The sequence below is a fragment of the Protopterus annectens genome, chromosome 1.part2 (genome assembly GCF_019279795.1).
Source record: "Protopterus annectens isolate FY-2018-M chromosome 1.part2, PAN1.0, whole genome shotgun sequence".
NCBI lineage: Eukaryota > Metazoa > Chordata > Ceratodontiformes > Protopteridae > Protopterus > Protopterus annectens.
The window spans coordinates 1,222,310,914-1,222,330,060 of NC_056727.1; positions in this window are offsets into that span (position 1 = coordinate 1,222,310,914).

The following is a 19,147-nucleotide window of genomic DNA, read 5'->3' on the forward strand; positions in this document are numbered from 1 at the left end:
CTCCCAAATGGCACACTGCTACAGTTATTCCTCTCCATAAGGGTGTGGCAACTACACCCCTGGGAATTATCAGTCCATTAGTCTGATGAGTCTGATATGTACAGCTATGGAGTGCATCATCAGGGACCTGGTTGACAAACATATAGTTAATCTCTTAACTCTGGACCCCACACAGTTTGACTTTGTGAAAGGTAGATCATGCCTGCTCAACCTGGTTGCCTTCTTTGAGTCATTCACCAGGGCTGTGTATGACAGTAAGGCACTGCATACAGCCTACATCAATCTGGCCAAGGCTCTTGATATCATTCCTCAGCCAGGAATTATGGATGACCCCACCAAACTAGGCATCAACCCCTATATCACTAGGGGGTTGCAAATTTGCTCACAGATAAAACACACAGTGTGAAAGTAGCGAACTCCAAGTCAGACTGCCAGCCAGTCATGAGTGGAGTCCCACAGGGATCAGTCCTGGGTACTCTCCTGTTCAGCATGTAATTCTCAGGAGTCCAGGCCAAAATAAAGGAACTCTGGCTGACCAAGTTCACAGACAACTACAAACTGGGAGCCATCATTAACTCCACAAGTTATGCAGACATCCTATAGAAAGGCTTCACTAAGACCACTGATTGGTGTGGAAATGATGGCCTGAAGCTTAACACCACAAAATGTATCATCAGCCCCTTTGGTAAAATCTCAGTTCCCATTAAGCACCACATCAATGGGAGCCCACTGAACACTGTAGGTGTTATAAGAAATCTGGGGACACAGGTTGACAGCAACCTCTCCTTTAATGGCCACATTGCCACTGTGGTCAGGAAATCCTTCGATGTGGCACATCTAATTACCAAGCGTTTTGCATCTAGGAAGAAGGAGGTTGTTGTCTCTGTGTACTCTTCCCTCATTACACCAATCATCAAGTATAATGGCCCATTTGGCATGTAACTCACTAGACACCTGCAACAGCTGGAGACACCACCAAAGTACCTCACAATAAGGATCCTAGGCATTAAACACAAGTTCTACACAGACAAACTCAAGAGACTCCAGCTATTCTCAGTCTCATATCACTTACTTAGAGGCGATCTCTGCTTGACTTGCAAAGCCATGTCTGCCCCAGCTCTTTTACAAATGCTACATCTAAAGACATCCCAGTCCCTCTGCACCACACACTGCAGGGACCTCAACCTCATTGCCACAATCAACACAACATGCTTAAGGGACAGATTGCTTGTCCAGAGACTGCACATGCCCTGGAATAGACTTCCCATACATGTCAAGCAAAGCACCTAGATGACCCTGTTCCAGAGATATCTTAATGAATGGATTTATAATGCAATGTTCACTCCAGGGTTCACTCCAGTGGCTCTACTTGATGGGGTCAATGGGTACTAACAGGTGGCACAATGGCAGCACACTTCTATGGGCTAGGCTTGTAATGCCTAGTACAGACCTATGAACCTATAAGGGGAGTGACATCAGCATGACTGATACAGTAGGCCAGTGGGTGGGTAACTTATCAAAATACTTTTTCCTACAAACATGCACACACCTATATACCCACATATACATTTGCCAGATCTGAGAGTAGACCCACTGCCTATCAAGTTATTTGTACTATAGTGTTATGCAGTTATCGCATGTGCTAGAGAGCTTATTGCACTGACAGCTGCCCACAGGTGCTGATAAAGGAAATGACATCATCAGGACTGATAAAGTATGTGAGTGGGTGGGAAACTTATCAAAATACTTCTTCTTACACACATATACATGTTCACACACACTTAGACACCCACACACACATTTACCAGCTCTGAGAGTTGAACATCTGCCTGCCTAGTTATTTGTACTATACTGTTACACAGTTATCACATGCACTACAGAGCTTACTGGGCTGACAACTGGCCAAAGGTGCTGATAAGGGGAATGACATCAGCAGGACTGATGACGTAGGGCAGTGGGAAGGAGACTTATCAAAATACTTCTTCTTACCAACATACACACACACTCATTTGCCACACTGTCTAGTTAATGATTCATACTATTGTGTTACGCAGCTATCACACATGCTACAGACGTTACTGGTCTGATAATTGGCCAAAAATGCTGATAAGGGGAATTACATCAGCAGGACTGATAAAGGGGGGCACTGGGAAGTGTTGTGGGTGGGAAGGGCCAAAAACTGTTTCACCTACAAACAAACATACACACCCTCACTCTTACATACACAATTGTCACACACACATGCAGTTGCCAGTATTGAGATTAGAACCCCTACCTTTCCAGCTATTTCTACTATAGTGTTATTCAGTTATTGCACACACACTACAGAGCTAAGAGGGGTGATCAGTGTCCAATGGTACTTCTAAGGTGAATAAAGGCAGCAGATCTTGTGAAATATGGCACGGACTTATATACACAATACATTCATATATTCCGATGTGGGCTCCAACATGTCCTGTGATTCTGTAAGTGTAGGAGCATGCCCAGTGTGACCTTCTATAGTTAGGGTGGGACTCCATTCCAGAGATAGGTGTACTCCAGTCCAGGGTTTTGTGTGCTACAGCCATACCTCTCAGGTGTACACAAGACTTTCCTCAGGGTACTTGCTTTGTTTAGTAGACATTTTCTGACATACCTGTAGTTTGAAACTGCAATGTATTCTGTTATTGTTTAGTGCCAGGCATCCTCAGATCATCACAGTGCTTTACCAGAAGAATAGTACTTGCATGATGCATAGACTCATACCATAAAGAGCACCAGATGTTTTGAAAATGCTCTTAAAGAAAAAAAGTTGCGTAAATTTCAAAGAGACATAGATGACTATGAGAGGGGCAGGCCCTTTGAGTCCAAGAGAGGGGTTAGATTTAACAATACTAACACATTTAGTAGATCTAATGCAAGAAAAAAAAGACCACGTTCTATTTTGAAAAAACCTACTCAGGGCCTTAGTACCTCAGTGGAGGAGTCATCTTTGACCGATACAGAGGGGATCTATGTTAATGATTCTCCAGACCCTAAAAAAGTACGAATTCAAGACAGACCTTTAGGGGGAAAACACATAGGGGAGGGCGCAAACACCAAGGTACAAGACTTAGAAAACGTATTACAATCACTGATGAAGTAGAGACACAATTTTATAACATACATAATATTTCTAGTTATGTATTGTCTGAGGATGAACAAAGATTACTCAGTAAAGGACTGGAATTTGTAGCCAGCTTTTTTGTAGAAGAAAATGTCTTTGCTTCGGATGTCATTGCATTTTGCACAAGACTTATTTTAAAACTGTTTTTTGGGACAGGAGATAATGTTGAAAAACCTATTGAATTTCATTTTCACAAATCTACATTCATGCCTCCAATGAATTGACATTTAGCCATTTTTCAAGAGGCCATTCTTAAGGATCTACATTTCAATTTTAGTACATTCTAAGGTTTTAGACATAAATCTTTCTAAGGGGGAGCAACAGGCCCTCAAAGGTCTAAACAATAATACTGATATTACAATCCTCCCAGCAGATAAGGGTGGGGCTGTCATCATCATGGATGCCAGTTACTATTGGAATGAGAAAAAGGGATAATTGTCCAATCCTATGCATTATGTAAGGATGTCGACAGACCCCACCCTAACATTTAAGGAGGAAATTGACCTATTTTTGGATCAGGCAGTGGAAGAGGGTATTATCAGTATACAGGTAAAACAACATCTTATGGTTAAGGATCCTGCTCAACAATACCTTTACCTGTTGCCCAAAATTCATAAAACTTTAAATCAGACTCCTGGAAGGCTTATTGTTTCAGGGAGGGGCTCTTTAACTGAACCCATTTCAGTCTTCCTGACTCAACATTTACAACCCTTATTACCTTATATTAGGGTGAGGTTGAAGGATACTACAGAGTTTTTACAAATTATTTCTGAATCACAGTTGGAACCCAACTGGCTCATGTGCACACTTGATGTTAAATCCCTTTATACTAGTATCCCCCATTGGGCGAGATTACAAGCTTTAGATTTTTGGTTGAACAAAGTTAATTTATACCCACCTGGATTCAACACCCTCCTCACTGTGCTGACTGAACATGTTTTGACCAAGAATGTCTTCTATTTCAAGGGAGAATGTTATTGGCAACAACAAGGGACAGCTATGGGGGCTTCATTTGCCCCCATATATGCGGACCTCTTTATGGGATTTATAGAAAATCAGATTATATATGATGAAATGTATAACATTCTTCTTCCTGAAATAGATATTTGGAGGCGTTTCTTGGATGATTGTGGATGATCTGGAGAGGGGGTGTTGAATACCTGATGGAATTTTTGGAATATCTAAATGAGAATCGGTGGGGGATTGAATTCACTGTCACATATCAAAATAAAGAGATTAATTTTTTGGATGTTAGGATTTTGCCCAGTTCAATGATACTTTGAGTAGTTCAATTTATAGGAAGTATCCACAGTATAACAACTTACTTTATACAACCAGTATTCATCCCAGGCACACTATCAATAACATACCAAAATCACAATTCTTAAGAGTAAGAAGAATTTGTTGTTCAGACAGTGATTTCCAGTTAGCCCAACAAGATCTTGTGGCCAGGTTTTTGAATAGAGGATATAGGAAACCAGATGTACATTGGGCCAGTGTATGGGCTACCAACTGTGACAGATCAAATTTGTTCAAATATAAAGAAAAAAGGGCAGGATATGAATCCATAAGGTTTGTTATGACATTTGGCAATAATATTAATTTATTAAAAGATGTAATCAATAAACATTGGGATATATTAAAAGCCAATGAGGAATTGGGCTCATGTTTGCCAATTTTCTTTTAGGAGGGGCAAAACATTAACATCTCATTTTGCCCACTATAAAATGATATCAACAGGCTATTAAGATAGACAACAGCTGACCATTACAGGGGATAGACTTATTGGATCTTACCCATGTGGCCATTACAGTTTCTGTAAGTATATGTTTAAGACTACAGTTTTTAGTAGTAAAAATACTGGACCAATATTTGATCTAAAATTTTTTGGCAATTGTAGTCAGGATTGGGTGGTATATTTGGCGACTTGTCAATGTTCTGCCTTTTATGTAGGACAGACCTCTAGACAGTTGAAACAACATATTTCAGAACATCATAGTGACATATGTCACAATGGGCTTATGACTGCCCTTTATAGACACTGTCAGATTCATTCAACAGTTAGTTTCAAATTCATTATTATTGATCAGGTTAGGGGCAATAGATTATCAAAACAGGGTTGGCATTCCATTTTAACAAATAAAGAAAGAAAATGGATTATTAAATTGGGAGCGTTATTTCATCCAAGGTTGAATGACAAATTATGAATTTTAAGGTAAAAATTCAAGTAAGAAAGGGGAAATATGTAGATTTATTATATTTCATTACAAGGTTATGAGATACATATCAAATTATTGTATATATTTTTTTGTGTGATTATTCTGTTAAGGAAGTGCTGTTATAATGATTGATATGGATGCTATAAAAGGATTATGGGGAATGAATGTTTCATCACTGAGGAAGTCATGTTGCCGAAACTGGTCTGGAACTAAGATGAAATAAATTGATATTTTCCTTGAGCCCTTGGTGCTGGCTTTTCTTTTTGTATGATATCAGTAAAGAGCCCAGGTCAGATTGTACTGGCATACATTTGAGTTTCAGACTTCTTACCCTTCATAGCCTTACTGCAACTGCAGGTCCTGCTGTGCTATCACTATATGAGTCTGTAGGGGTTAATTCAACATTGCCGCCATTTGTGTGCCTTTACTAGACATTTCTCTGTGGTTTTCTACAGCTGACTTGCTGGGTGAGTATGAGGGTGTTTATGGGACACCCATCTTGACATCCATGCCTGTCACCTATGACCCCCACTTAGTTGTCCCCACACCTATACTGCAGTGGGATTTGCCACCTTGGGTGCTACTGCATAGTGTGTGGAGGCCAGTTTTGGCCAGACATTTCCTGGTGGTCCACATAGCTGTCTGTTGTGTGCTGCTATCCCAGTAGGCCATCCCATTCCCTTGCATGCATTCATCATTACCATACATATGCTAGCAGAACATACTATTCCATTAATTTATTGTTAAGAACACTGACTTACCTTGTGCTTGTGGCAGTAATGAAAACAGTGCTTGAGGGCTGCCTATATTGGATGCACACAGTACACTGCCTGTACATGGTAAGTTACAGGTAATGTGATATGTGTGTCATCCATTTTACTGTGTGTGGGAGTCAGAGAGAGGGATCAGTCCGTGGAATCCCTGCAGTATCAGTGTGTGTGCTATGCATTGCCTTTTTGCCAAGGCCTGAGCATACTGGGCATGCGTCTGTCTGCCTACGGGAGCAGGCTCAGGTGCCTCCTCATGTGAGTCCCTCTGTGCCTGTGGGGGCCTTGGCAAAGGTGGCGCCCTGTGTGGCCCTTCCCCGTGCTGTTCTTGCTTCAGCAGTTTCCACAGGATCATATTGTGTAGCATGGCATATACTATGAACATGTGTGCACATGTGGCTAGAGAGTACTGCAAGGTTCCACCAGATATGTCAAGGCAGTGGAACCATGACTTGACCATCCCAAACACATGCTCTATAATGATCTTGGTTTGTGCATGTGCCTCATTATGGTGTTCTTGTGTGGGTGTGGGTGCAGTTCTGATGGGTGTCATCATCTATGGCTCCAGTGCATAGCCATCATCCCCCACCAGATGGCTATACAGGATGCCACCACTGGAAAATGCCTAGTACAGCTGTGATGAATGCCAGATGTGGGAGTCTTGATAGCTTCCAGGGCTGCCAGCACACACATTCATGATAATGCCCTGGGCATTGCACAAGACCTGGCAGTTGAAGGAGGGGAAGCCCTTGCAGTTCATGTAGACCATACCTTGTTCACCAGGTGGTGGATGTGCATGCAGTCTATGGCAGCCAGTACCTCCGGGTATTCTGCTACATGGTGGAAGAGATGCATATTTCTGGTCCTCTCCTCACGGGTGTTGGGGAAGTATATGTACTCACCGGCATGTAGTAGCATGGCATCCAGGAACTAGTGGAGTACCCTGGATGCAGATGCCTGTGAGACCCCCATGATGTCCCCAGTAGGTCTTTGGAAAATACCTGTAGCTAGAATTCTTAAGGCTACACATACCTTGGTATCCACTGGGATGGGTTCCCCTCTCTTGGATCTAGCTCTGAGTTGAGGGTGGCACAGCTCACTGAGTTGTTGAAGTATGTCTCTGTCCATCCTGTAGCACTCTACTATCTTGAGATCATGTAGCCCCTGGTAGGTTACCCTGGGTCTGAACACTTTTCTCTTCCTCCTTGGTCTGTGGCGGTTGTCAGCATTATCCTCTTCTCCGCCCTCAGCCTCTAGCGCATACTGATGGATCAAAGCAATAGTAGCCTCTAACATTCTTCCAGTTAAAATTTCCCTGCATGTATACACCAATAGTGCAGAGTTTGTGGGAAAAAACAGACTGTAAGGTGTTTCCATACTTTATACTGTTGTGCTGCATATGCTGTCTGTATGATTGGCTGACTATGATACATTCCAGCTGCCACCTATATTATTCCTGGCTTTTATTTGGCCACTGTGAGTGTTTGAGGCATTACTGGTAATTTGTGCATGGTTGTCTTTATTCTGCTGTTGCCTTTTTTAATTATTTTTTACTTACATGTCCTCCCACTTTCAGCAATGCAGCCACCTGCCAGCTGTATTATTATGTGCTTTGTCTGCCCATTGTAAGTTGCAAGAGTCCCATATTAGTGATTTCTACTTCATTTCTCCTTTATTGTGCTGTTGCCCTTTATTTTTTTTTCTCCACACATTTTCAGCTATGCAGCCACCTGCCATCTGTATTATTGTGTGCTTTACCTGGCCCATTGTGAGTTTCAAGAGTCCCGTATTAGTGATTTCTACTTAATTTCTCCTTTATTGTGCTGTTGCCCTTTATTTATTTTTTTACATCTCCTCACATTTTCACCTATGAAGCCACTTGCCAGCTGTATTACTGAGTGCTTTCAATGGCCAATTGTATGTTACAGTATCCCATATTGCTGTTTCTACTGCATTTCCCTTGTTCTGCTATTTCCTTTTACTTTTCCTATGTCCTTCCTGTTTAATCCCCGGCACACCACCCAGATCCATTTAGCTAGTGTAAACAGCAAGAAATGGCCTCCTCTGGCCGCGAACACACTCCTCAGTTCATGGAATAAGACTATACAGCTTCAGACAAACACCCTCACTTAGCTGTGCTTAGCTAACCACAAACCTGGCCAGCGGAGCTCCAATCTGTTTACATCAAGCATGACACATCCCCTTTTTATGTTAGTTGCTCCTCCTGTCTAGTTAGAGCACCTTCACTGTTAGGTGCAGTGTGACACTTAGAAGAATTTTGTGATTCAGTATAAGTCCCCTCATTAACATACTCCACTGCCTTACTCCATAGTTATTGCACTACACAAGAACCTTCCCACTTAGCAACCAATCTTCCCTGCCATTGTTTACATTCTGCATGCCATACAGTATAATGGCAAAATGCAGATTTCCCTTATTTGGTTTTCACCTTTTTTTTTATTTTCCACCGTATCCTGTTTGCGTGCCGCTTCCCAAAGCTTAAACGGCCGAGAGGTTTTGTGAAGGGTAGATCATGTCTGCTCAGTTTGGTCAACTGGTTTTGTGAAGGGTAGATCATGCCTGCTTAACTTGGTCAACTTCTTTGAGTCAGTCACTAGAGCTCTGGATAAAGGCAAGGTGGTTCATACAGCCTACCTTGATCTGGCCAAGGCCTTTGATACCATTCCCCACTCAGGAATCATAGAAAAACTCACTAAGCTAGGCATCAACCCCTATATCACTAGGTGGGTTGCAAACTGGCTCACAGGTAGAACCCACAGTGTGAAAGTAGCTGACTCCAAGTCAGACTGCCGACCTGTCATGAGTGGAGTCCCACAGGGTTCAGTCCTGGGTCCTCTCCTGTTTGGTATCAACTTCTCTGAAGTCCAGGCCAACACGAAGGAACTCTGGCTGATCTATTATTAACTCCCTGAGTGATGTTGACATCCTACAGAGGCCTCACTGAGACCAACAGATGGTGTCAGAAACATGGCCTTAAGATCAAAGCCAAAAAATGTGTCATCATCCCCTTTGGGAAAAACCTGGTTCCCATGAATTACCACATTGATGGTAGTCCACTGAGCACAAAAGGCATTATAAGAGATCTGGGAACGCAGGTTAACAACAACCTGTCTTTTGATCCCCACATTGCCACTGTGGTCAGAAAGTCTTTCTATGTGGCACATCTCGTTACTAAAGGTTTTGCATCCAGGAAGAAAGAGGTCATTGTCTCCCTCTACTCTTTCCTCATTAGGCCAATCACTGAGTACAATGCCCCATTAGGCATGTACCTCACTAAACACCTGCAACAGCTAGAGAGGTCTCAGAAGTACCTCACAAAGAGGATGCTTGGCCTTAAACATTTGTCCTATATGGACAGACTAAAAAAACTCCAACTATTCTCTGTCTCATATCACCTACTTAGAGGTAATCGCTGCTTGACTTACAGAGTCATGTCTGACCCAGGTCTGATAGAAATGCTACATCTAAAGAAATCCCAATCCCTCCACACTACACGCTCCAGAGATCTCAACCTCATTACCACAATCAACAGAACATGCTGGGGGACAGGTTCATAACCCAGAGACTCCCCATGCTATGGAATACACTTCCTATACATGTCAAGCAGACCACCTCACTGGTTCTCTTCAAGATGATGAGTGGATGAGAAATAGAAAATTCACCCTAGGGATCACTCCAGTGGCTTTACTCAAAGAGGCATGGGGAAATAAGGTTGGGTGGCACGATACCAGAGTAATTCTATGGGCTAGGCTTGTAAAGGCCTCAGGCCTATTAGTCTAGTGCACACCTATGAACTAAAAAATAAAAAGTTTGATTTTCATGAACATACAATGGTTCTCCATGCCAATGGCCATATATTTTGCCATTGGTATGCCTAACCACTCTAATACATGCTTTTTGGAGAGCTGTCATGCCTCAGTTTTGTTATTTGCAGAAATGTATTTGGTTAGTAACTGAATACATTTCTGCAGATAACACTGTTCCCGTACAGAGACCTGCCTACTTCCTGGATCGCTAAATCAGCTCATTTGCATGGTTTTCACCAGCAAATGAGCTGATTAGCATAATGCATGGCTTTCCATGCAGGAACAGTGTGGGCCACTCGTGCACATCAAAACAGTGGGTTAGTGGATTGCTCAGCGGCCATATTCTGTGCAGGAATGGCTACACTGTTCCTGCACAGAATTTTGCGATCGTGAATCCCAAGGTTTGTTTGACAATACTGTTCCAAAACTTCAATATCATATATTTTAAGGTTGTTCAATTTTCCATCTGAATTTCCTATTAAGCCCTCATTACAGTTAACTGAAATAGAAATATTAATCACTACTATATTACCTAAAGTTTTTGTTTGAAAATGTCAAGGGCATACATTTTAAAAACTTTCAACTATTTCATCAGAATTTTGTATTAATACACATTGCAGTCATCTGAAACGTAAACATTCAACCTTTTTTCCCCAGGCCTTATTTGACTACTGAGCTTACTCCATGGATGTTCTTTTGACCCTATAAATTCTCCCTTTGTGAGATTCCTGAAGCTCATTTATTTCCCTGGGGATAAGGGTCAAGGGGTAATCAAACTGGGATTGATGTCATCATCTCTGTTGAGGATTAGAAATTTTCACTTTAAAGCTCTACCACCCATCTGCATGCTTACTGGTATCTAAGGGGATGGTGTGCAATGTATCTTTGTGATACACACTCACACCCATGCATGATGTGTTCAGTTGTACCTCTCTACTTTGTAGAGAGGAGCCACCATGGGATCACTGATTTTCACAAGGGACCTTATCTTGGACAGTGTAACCAAGCACACGTCCTACCATTCTTTCTGAAGAGAGGTAAGCACGACTAAGTCTTGCCATTCTTATCTTCCCCATGCCAGCTCTAACAGGCAACATGCCTCTAAATGAACCTGGGTCACCTAGGTCCATAGTCAGAACTTTATCCCCTGTGCCAAATGGCCTAGCAGAAATATTCACATTTGTGAAGTAGCTGCAGACCAGTAATTGCAATATATAGACATATTCCTCAACAATTGTTCTCAGTAGTGGGGAGCAATGTGATGTGTTCACGCCACCAAGATGGAAGGCTGTGCCCACCACACCCCCTAACTATATATACACCATCTCTAGGATCGCACTACAGTGGAGAAAAGGGAAAAGTTCTCCATGTTGGCCAAGTGCCTCCATACCTGTTAAAGTTTGCATTGATGTGAATGTTCAGTAAATTCAGGTTTCGCTGATTTTTTTTTCAATAAAGTGAGTTGTTTCGGTAAGGTGGAATTTCAGTCTGCTCAGGTAGACCCATATCCATATATATCATATATGAGAGGCAGAAGGTTGGTCGAATGTTTGGAATGTCATACTTTCAGAATGCTGGCACAATTAGTCGAAAAGGCACTTCACTGGCTTTACCTCTGCAAAAGACATTAGGGCTGGATTCACAAAACCTCCGTGTAAGACTTAATATGTCTTACTCGGAGGCTGCAGTTGAACGGTATGACGTCAGCATGCCATGCATATTCATGAGGGCATGCTGAATCATACCCAAGTCTAACACGGTCCATGTAGGAAAGTAGGTGGCATGTCCGATTGCCGAGTAGAGAAAAAGGACACGCCCCCAGAAGAGTCAGAGTCCTGAAAGTAAACACCCACGAGCGAGTCCGCTGAAATGTCAAGGAACACAACACCACACATCCCCACAGACTAAACCTTACTGAAAATATGTAAAATGAAAAATAGCAGTTTCCTTTTTTTTTAATTTCCAAAATGTTTTCCCGGATTTGCACTCATTTGTGCGGGTATGCCCTTCGTTCAACCACATTTAACAGATATGACATTGAAAAGCATATAAGATCTACATATGCAAATTAAACAAAGTAGCAATAGCGTAATGGTAGAGACGTCGCCCAAAGAATCGGTAGTCACTATTCGAGCCCCACAACATCCCCCTCCATTTTGCTTTAAATAAGTATGAAACAATTCCCCGATATACATAAATTGAATTTAAGTAAAATGTAATGAAATGGCCCATGTATTTCTGAACAAAATCTATATTATGTATATATAAAAAGAATCATAATTGCCCATAGCTTAGCAGCACTTTAACAAGCTTAATATGAGTGCCCGTAGCTGAGCAGCGCTTTAACAAGCTTAATATGAGTGCCTGTAGCTGAGCAGCGCTTTAACAAGTTTAATATGAGTGCCCATAGCTGGGCAGTGCGTTACCCAGCTTAATATGAGTGCACAGCGCACCAACCAGCTTACCGTCGGGCAATGTTGGGCAAGCCGTAGCAAAGTCGCCTTTACACACAGACACACCTACTAGCCTGTCTAGACAGTAGTAAAATAAAAAAAGCAATGGCAAGGATTGAACCCAGGATAGTGTACACCATAGTCAAAGTATTGAACCACTAAGCCATGACAGTTGTACTGAGAAATGCAGTATTACCATACATATAGGAATGAATGAAAACATAACCATGACAAAGCAGGTTTGCTGTAAGCAGAGAAATATCCAAAACGGCCAATCACAGATAAGTGCAGGAAAACCGGCATATATAAGTTCCATAGGCAGGAATACACACCATAACTGATTGTGGTACCCATTTGCAGTCAGGATGGCAGGTGCAGGAGAGGGAAATCACTTTAGAGCACAAAGGTGGGGCATTGAGGAGTCAAAATATATGGTTTGGCTCCTAGTCCATGATCATGAAGCGCAACTCATGCAGGGCCAGGTTCAATGGGGAATGTATAAGGCAGAGGAATGGAACCGGTTGGCACATGATCTCACCAGTGACACAGGCATTCCGAGGACTGGTGAACAGGTCCATCACCACCATGTGGACCTGAGGCGACGAAAGGAGGACCAACTGATCCGATGGATCCAGGAGGCCCACCAAATGCCCAATGCCCCACTTCTGAGTAAGTATCCATGTAATTAAGTATGTAAGAAATGTTATCCTAGCCTATAGTATGGATAGGTATGTACAATATTCCTTCATTTATATTACAGCTGCAGGTGTTCGTTCCGCGAATCAGCAAGCCTATGCTGATAGGCTGTCGTGGTTGCACCACCAGGCAGGTTAGTAATTATTCTGCTGGTATTGTTATAGAATATAAGTGGGGTAGCTAGTAAAAGAGTTCAGTGTTGTAACCCAGTAATAAAGGTCAAATAAGCCTAGAAGAAAGATGCTGTTAGTATTGTAAGATTAGATAAGTGATGCAGCCTGGAAAAGAGTATTGCAATCCAGTAATAAAGATTAATCAAGTCTCAAATACAGTTCCCACCTGTATTGTAATATCAGATAACTGCTTCAGCCTGAAAATGAGTGTTGTAATCAATCAACAAAGGATAGACAACTGTCGAATACATCCTTGTAAATTTTGCCATATGAAATAAGCGAGTTAACTGGAAAGGATTGTTGTAACCCAGTAATAAATGTTAATAAAGCCTAGAATTAAGTACCACCCTGAAATGTAAATATAAAATGAGTGAGAGAGTGTGAGAAAGAGTGTATGAAACTACCAAGAAAGCTGTAATAAGTCTGGAATAAAGGTACACTGCATTCACTACATAATGAAATGAATGAGACAGCCACAACCAAAGAGTGAAATGCCTTTAATAAAGTACAGAACCTGGACTGTGTCTGTCCCACAATTTGTATATGTTGCTGTACCCTTGCATTATGGAGATAGTATGGTTGTATGAAATGCTGAACATCCACAGTTGTCTAGACCCAAATAAATCAAATGTAGCAGGATGCTTTACCTGAACACAGCCAGATATGAACATATATGAATAAAAATGGAATGTATATTAATGTAGCAATAACATCCCCATCACCAACATTCCTAAGGTTACATACAGGAAACTGTACTAATACATGTAGGGGATATATATCTGCATCTGCTAGGAATGTACAGTATATGTATAGGTAGTTTAAGTTGTTAATGTAATATTTCTCCACCCTAACCTATTTTCACAAATTATGCCATTCCACACCAAACTGGGTATGTGTATTCACAATTAATTCCCATGGACATTTGTCCTGTTGGTTTATACATATCTGCATGTACGTTGATGCATGTGCCCTGTTCACATATCCAAACCTGATGGCCTGTTGCCACCAGTCAACCCTGCATGCTGCTGGAATGTCCACTGTTGTTCTAAATATGCATTTGTTATGCTTGCTGCTCAATGTTCGGAATTCATGTGTGTTTGGTTAATGGGAATACTGATGCATGCTGTTACAACTAATTTTGAATGGTGTTGTTTGTTACTAACCCAAAATACCATAAAATACTGCTAAACTGGGACTGTGGTCCCACTTCACAAGGGCGGTGCCTCCACCGACCCTGGAAATTACCGTCCCATTAGCTTGACAAGCCTTATCTGCAAAGCCATGGAGAGGATCATAATGGAACTCATAAATAAAGACATAGGGAACTTGCAGACTTTGGATCCAACCCAGTTTGGCTTTGTCAAAGGCAGATCATGCCTTTTAAACTTGGTTGACTTTTTCGAGACAGTCACCAAGGCCATTGATGAGGGAAAGGCAGTCCATACAGCCTACCTTGACCTGGCAAAGGCCTTCAACACAATACCCCACTCAGGTATCATCAAAAAACTCATCAGCTTGAATGTAAACCCATACATCACAAGATGGGTTGCAAACTGGCTAAGTGACAGAACCCACAGGGTCAGAGTTGCTGGAGCCATGTCAGACTCAAAGCCTGTCACAAGTGGTGTCCCACAGGGCTCAGTCCTGGGTCCACTCTTGTTCAGCATCTACTTTTCTGAAGTACAAGCAAACACAGGAGGGTTATGGCTGACAAAGTTTGCAGATGACTGCAAACTGGGCGCCATAGTCGAAAACACATCTGACACAGATATCCTTCAAAAGGGCCTCACAGAAATGGATAACTGGTGCCAGAGCCATGGCCTAAAGTTAAATGCCAAGAAATGCATAGTCATACCCTTCGGGAAAAACAGGGTTACCCCTAGCTACCATATAGGTGGCAATCCACTGAGCACAGAAGAAGTCATCAGGGATCTGGGGACCCAGGTTGACAGTAGCCTTCGCTTGACACTCATGTTGCTAAAGTAGTTAGGAAAACCTTCTACATTGCCCACCTGATCATGAAGGGATTCACATCTAGATCAAGGGAGGTCATCGCCCCTGTACTCATCACTCATTAGACCTATGATTGAGTACAATGCCCCATTCGGAATGTATCTGACCAGACACCTGCAGCAGCTGGAAAGGCCCCAAAAGTTCCTCACCAAAAGGATAAAGGGTCTCAAAATATGTCTTATGCTGCCCGACTGAAAGAACTCCAGCTCTATTCAGTCTCATACTGCTTGCTCAGAGGTGACCTGTGCCTGACATATAAGGCCATGTCAAACCCTGATTTGATGAATATGCTTCACCTCAAAAAATCTAGATCCCTCAAAACCACAAGGGCGGGAGACTTAAACCTTGACACGGTTATTAATAGAACATGCTGGAGGGACAGATTCATCACCCAGAGACTCCCTATGCTGTGGAACAAAATCCCGGTACATGTGAGGCAGAGCACCTCGCTGGCCTTGTTCAAGAGGAATCTTAACAAATGGATGGGGGATCGCAGATATACCCCAGGGATTACTTCAGTGTCACTGCTTGACAGAGTCACAGCAAAATAATAGGCATAGTTTTATTCAAACTAAAGGGGTGGCGAAAGCCAAATAACTATGGGCTAGGCTTATAAATGCCCTTGGGCAGATAGCCTAGTATGAACCTATGAACCTATGAACCTATGAACATAGGACAACAGGGAAGGCGGGTTCCAGTGGACCCACCTCTCCCACCTCAGCTGGCGAGTGTACCTGGCACCAGTGCCCAGGCCGGGACCTCCTCCTCCTCCAGTGGCCCTGTGCCACCTTCGGGTGGAAGCACTGCAATGGATGGGGCTCGTCCCCCCTCTGCAAGCGTGGCCGGAGGAGAGCCTCCACTCACCCTCCATATGGTCCCGTTTGTGGTGAGTAGTGAGATCAGGCGTTCTGTGACTAATCCCCTACGCCTGCTTGAGGCGAGAGTGGTGCAACTCATGGGTGTGCCTGCCCGTCCTATCCAGCCCCCAGCACAGCCCCAGCCTGGGCTGTGAAGGCACAGTGGTAACTGCCCATGGGTGGGGATCTCAGTTCCACTGTTGCCATCTGTGGGCTCATGGGCTCAAGATATCCAAACATCCGTCCCCATCAATTGTGTTTATCCCCCACATGTGTCATACTCCACCCCTGTATGCGTCTTGTTTGCCTTGTCTGTTAACCTCCCCAACCTACCTCCCCAAATATACCTACTTCCTGTACCTCACATTCCACTCTCACCTGAAAAAAAAATATAAAAGGGCACTCTGTTCCCACAAAAAAATTACGCCCCATACATAGCTGCCCATTTCACATACATGTCTGCTGGACATGTAAACTGATAATTACAACTGGCTGTACAACATATTTTGTTGTCCTCACCCCTCTCTCAGGGGTGGAAGGTGTCAAATGTCACTCTAAATTTCTAACATATGCACAGTTGTGCTGGTAAAGAATTGGGCAGCTATGGGCCTTCCCTACATCCTTCCTGCACATCCCAAGCTTGTTTTCCCACTGTCCTACCCTCTTTGTGCCCCCTTTTTCACCACTTTCCTATTTCCCCATTTTCTTTTCTTTAAAAGAAAATAGCGCGGGTGTTAGTGGGAGTAAGCACTTTTATGCAGTAGTCAGTGGGTGTGCGCTTGTGTGCGCTTAGCTAAGCGTAGATACACAATTTTAAATTCTTTGTTTTGGAACATGTAAAAACAAATGAAAGAGGGGGACCTAGTGATATATTCTTAGAATATAAAGAATTAATGTGGCAATTGAGGGTGAATACCACAAATCACCCTGGGCTAAATGAGGTTGTATCCCTAGCCAGTTATTTGAAATTAAAATCTGAATTCCCCCTATAACAAAGTTTTAAACAGCACTCATACATCCACTGGTATTACATGGAATATAGACATTTTAAGTGTATTTTATTAATGGTCTTATTTGAAACATAAAATCATATGCTAGGATGTTTTTAGTATGGTAATATATTTTATAGACAAATTTTGTATGCACTTTAATATTGCACTTCATTACTTACATAGGAAAATGCACTTGTCACTTTAAATGTTAGTAGTTAGGGCTTAGATTAATTAGTCAATTGGATGCCTAATTACTTGTAAGGAGAGACTTTATATTGTGCTTTTTACTTTGATGTGCTATTCTGAAGAAGTCATTGTGAAAGGACAGATGAAAGCGCTAAATCCATTAAATATTTTGTTCAGCTCTTAGTACTTCCTTGCCATTGTGTTTTTCCTCTCTTTCATGACAGCATAAATAGTTTCATAGCATCTCCCCCAACTGATGGAACAGATACTGTACCTATGCTGAGTTATACACCAATGCTTTATACAAGCACCTGTAGAATTGTAATGACTTTGCTGCATCTGATAGAACAAAGGCAAGATCTTCAAGGAAAAACAAACCTGCCTGGTGGACAACTGCCATTAATAGGATATACAATAGGAGAAAGAAATTGCTTTCTAAGAGGAGGAAGGAATGGTCTCAAAACTGGAAGCACTTCCTCCTCAACTTAAACAAGCAAATAAGACTCCTAGTGAAGTCCTTCAAAGCTAACTATGAATTCAAATTAGCTTCCCTATCTAAGGATGACCACAAGGTGTTCTTTAGTTACATCCATAACCTCAAAGGTAAGGTCCAGATTTGTGCTGAACTCATAGTTAATGATACTACAAATACAGAAGCTGTGGATATAGCAAACCTGCTGGCTGACAGCTTCAGTGAAAACTTCACTGCACTGTCCCTGCCACATATACGTCAAAGCAACTCTAACACCTGTTCCCCACCTAGTATCTCCAAGGAAGAGGTCTTAAACACCCTCTCCAAGGCCAAAACACAGCCTTTATGGGACCAGACAACATCCCAGACTATGTTCTGCATGGATTAAAACAGGAATTAGCATCACCATTGGGCACACTTTTCAGTCACAGCCTAAGCACTGGCTTTGTCCCAGTGAAATGGAAGATAGCTACTATCATCCCTTTACACAAAGAGGGTGCATCCATGGACCCTGGGAACTATAGACCCATAAGACTGACCAGCCTTATCTGCAAGACCATGGAATGAATCATCATGGACCTCATTAACAAAGCTATAGGAAATTTCCAAACATTCTACCCCACCCAGTATGGCTTTGTCAAGGGGAGATCATGCCTGTTAAACTTGGTGGACTTCTTCGAGACAGTCACCAAAGCCCTAGACAAGGGGAAATCTGTGCATACATCCTACCTAGACTTAGCCAAGGCCTTTGACACAATCTCCCACTCACATATCATTGATAAACTCACCCAGCTGGGTATCAACCCATATATTGTCAGGTGGGTTGCAAACTGGCTCACCGATAGAACTCATATGGTCAAAATAGGGGATTTCACATCCACCAGCAGACCTGTAACCAGTGGTGTACCACAGGGATTGATTCTGGGACCCCTACTGTTCAAAATCTACTTCTCCAAAGTACAGGCTAAAACTAAAGGACTGTGGCTGACAAAGTTTGCTAATGACTGCAAACTGGGAGTGATCATTGAAACCCCTAGCAATGTCAATATCCTGCAAGAAGGTCTTATATAGACTAATGACTGGTGCTAAAGTCATGGTATTAAACAATGGAAAAAATGCATTATCATCCCTTTCAGAAACGGTGATGTTCCTGCAAACTACCACATCATAGCAATACCCTAAGCACACAGTCAGTGGTGAGAGATCTGAGCACACAGGTCGACAAAACCTTAACTTTGATCAGATGACTCCACAATGGTAACATGGGCATTTTATATTTCTTATTTCAAAAATAAGGGCATAGCCTCCAGACAAAAGAGGTTATAACCCACTGTACTCTTCCCTCAT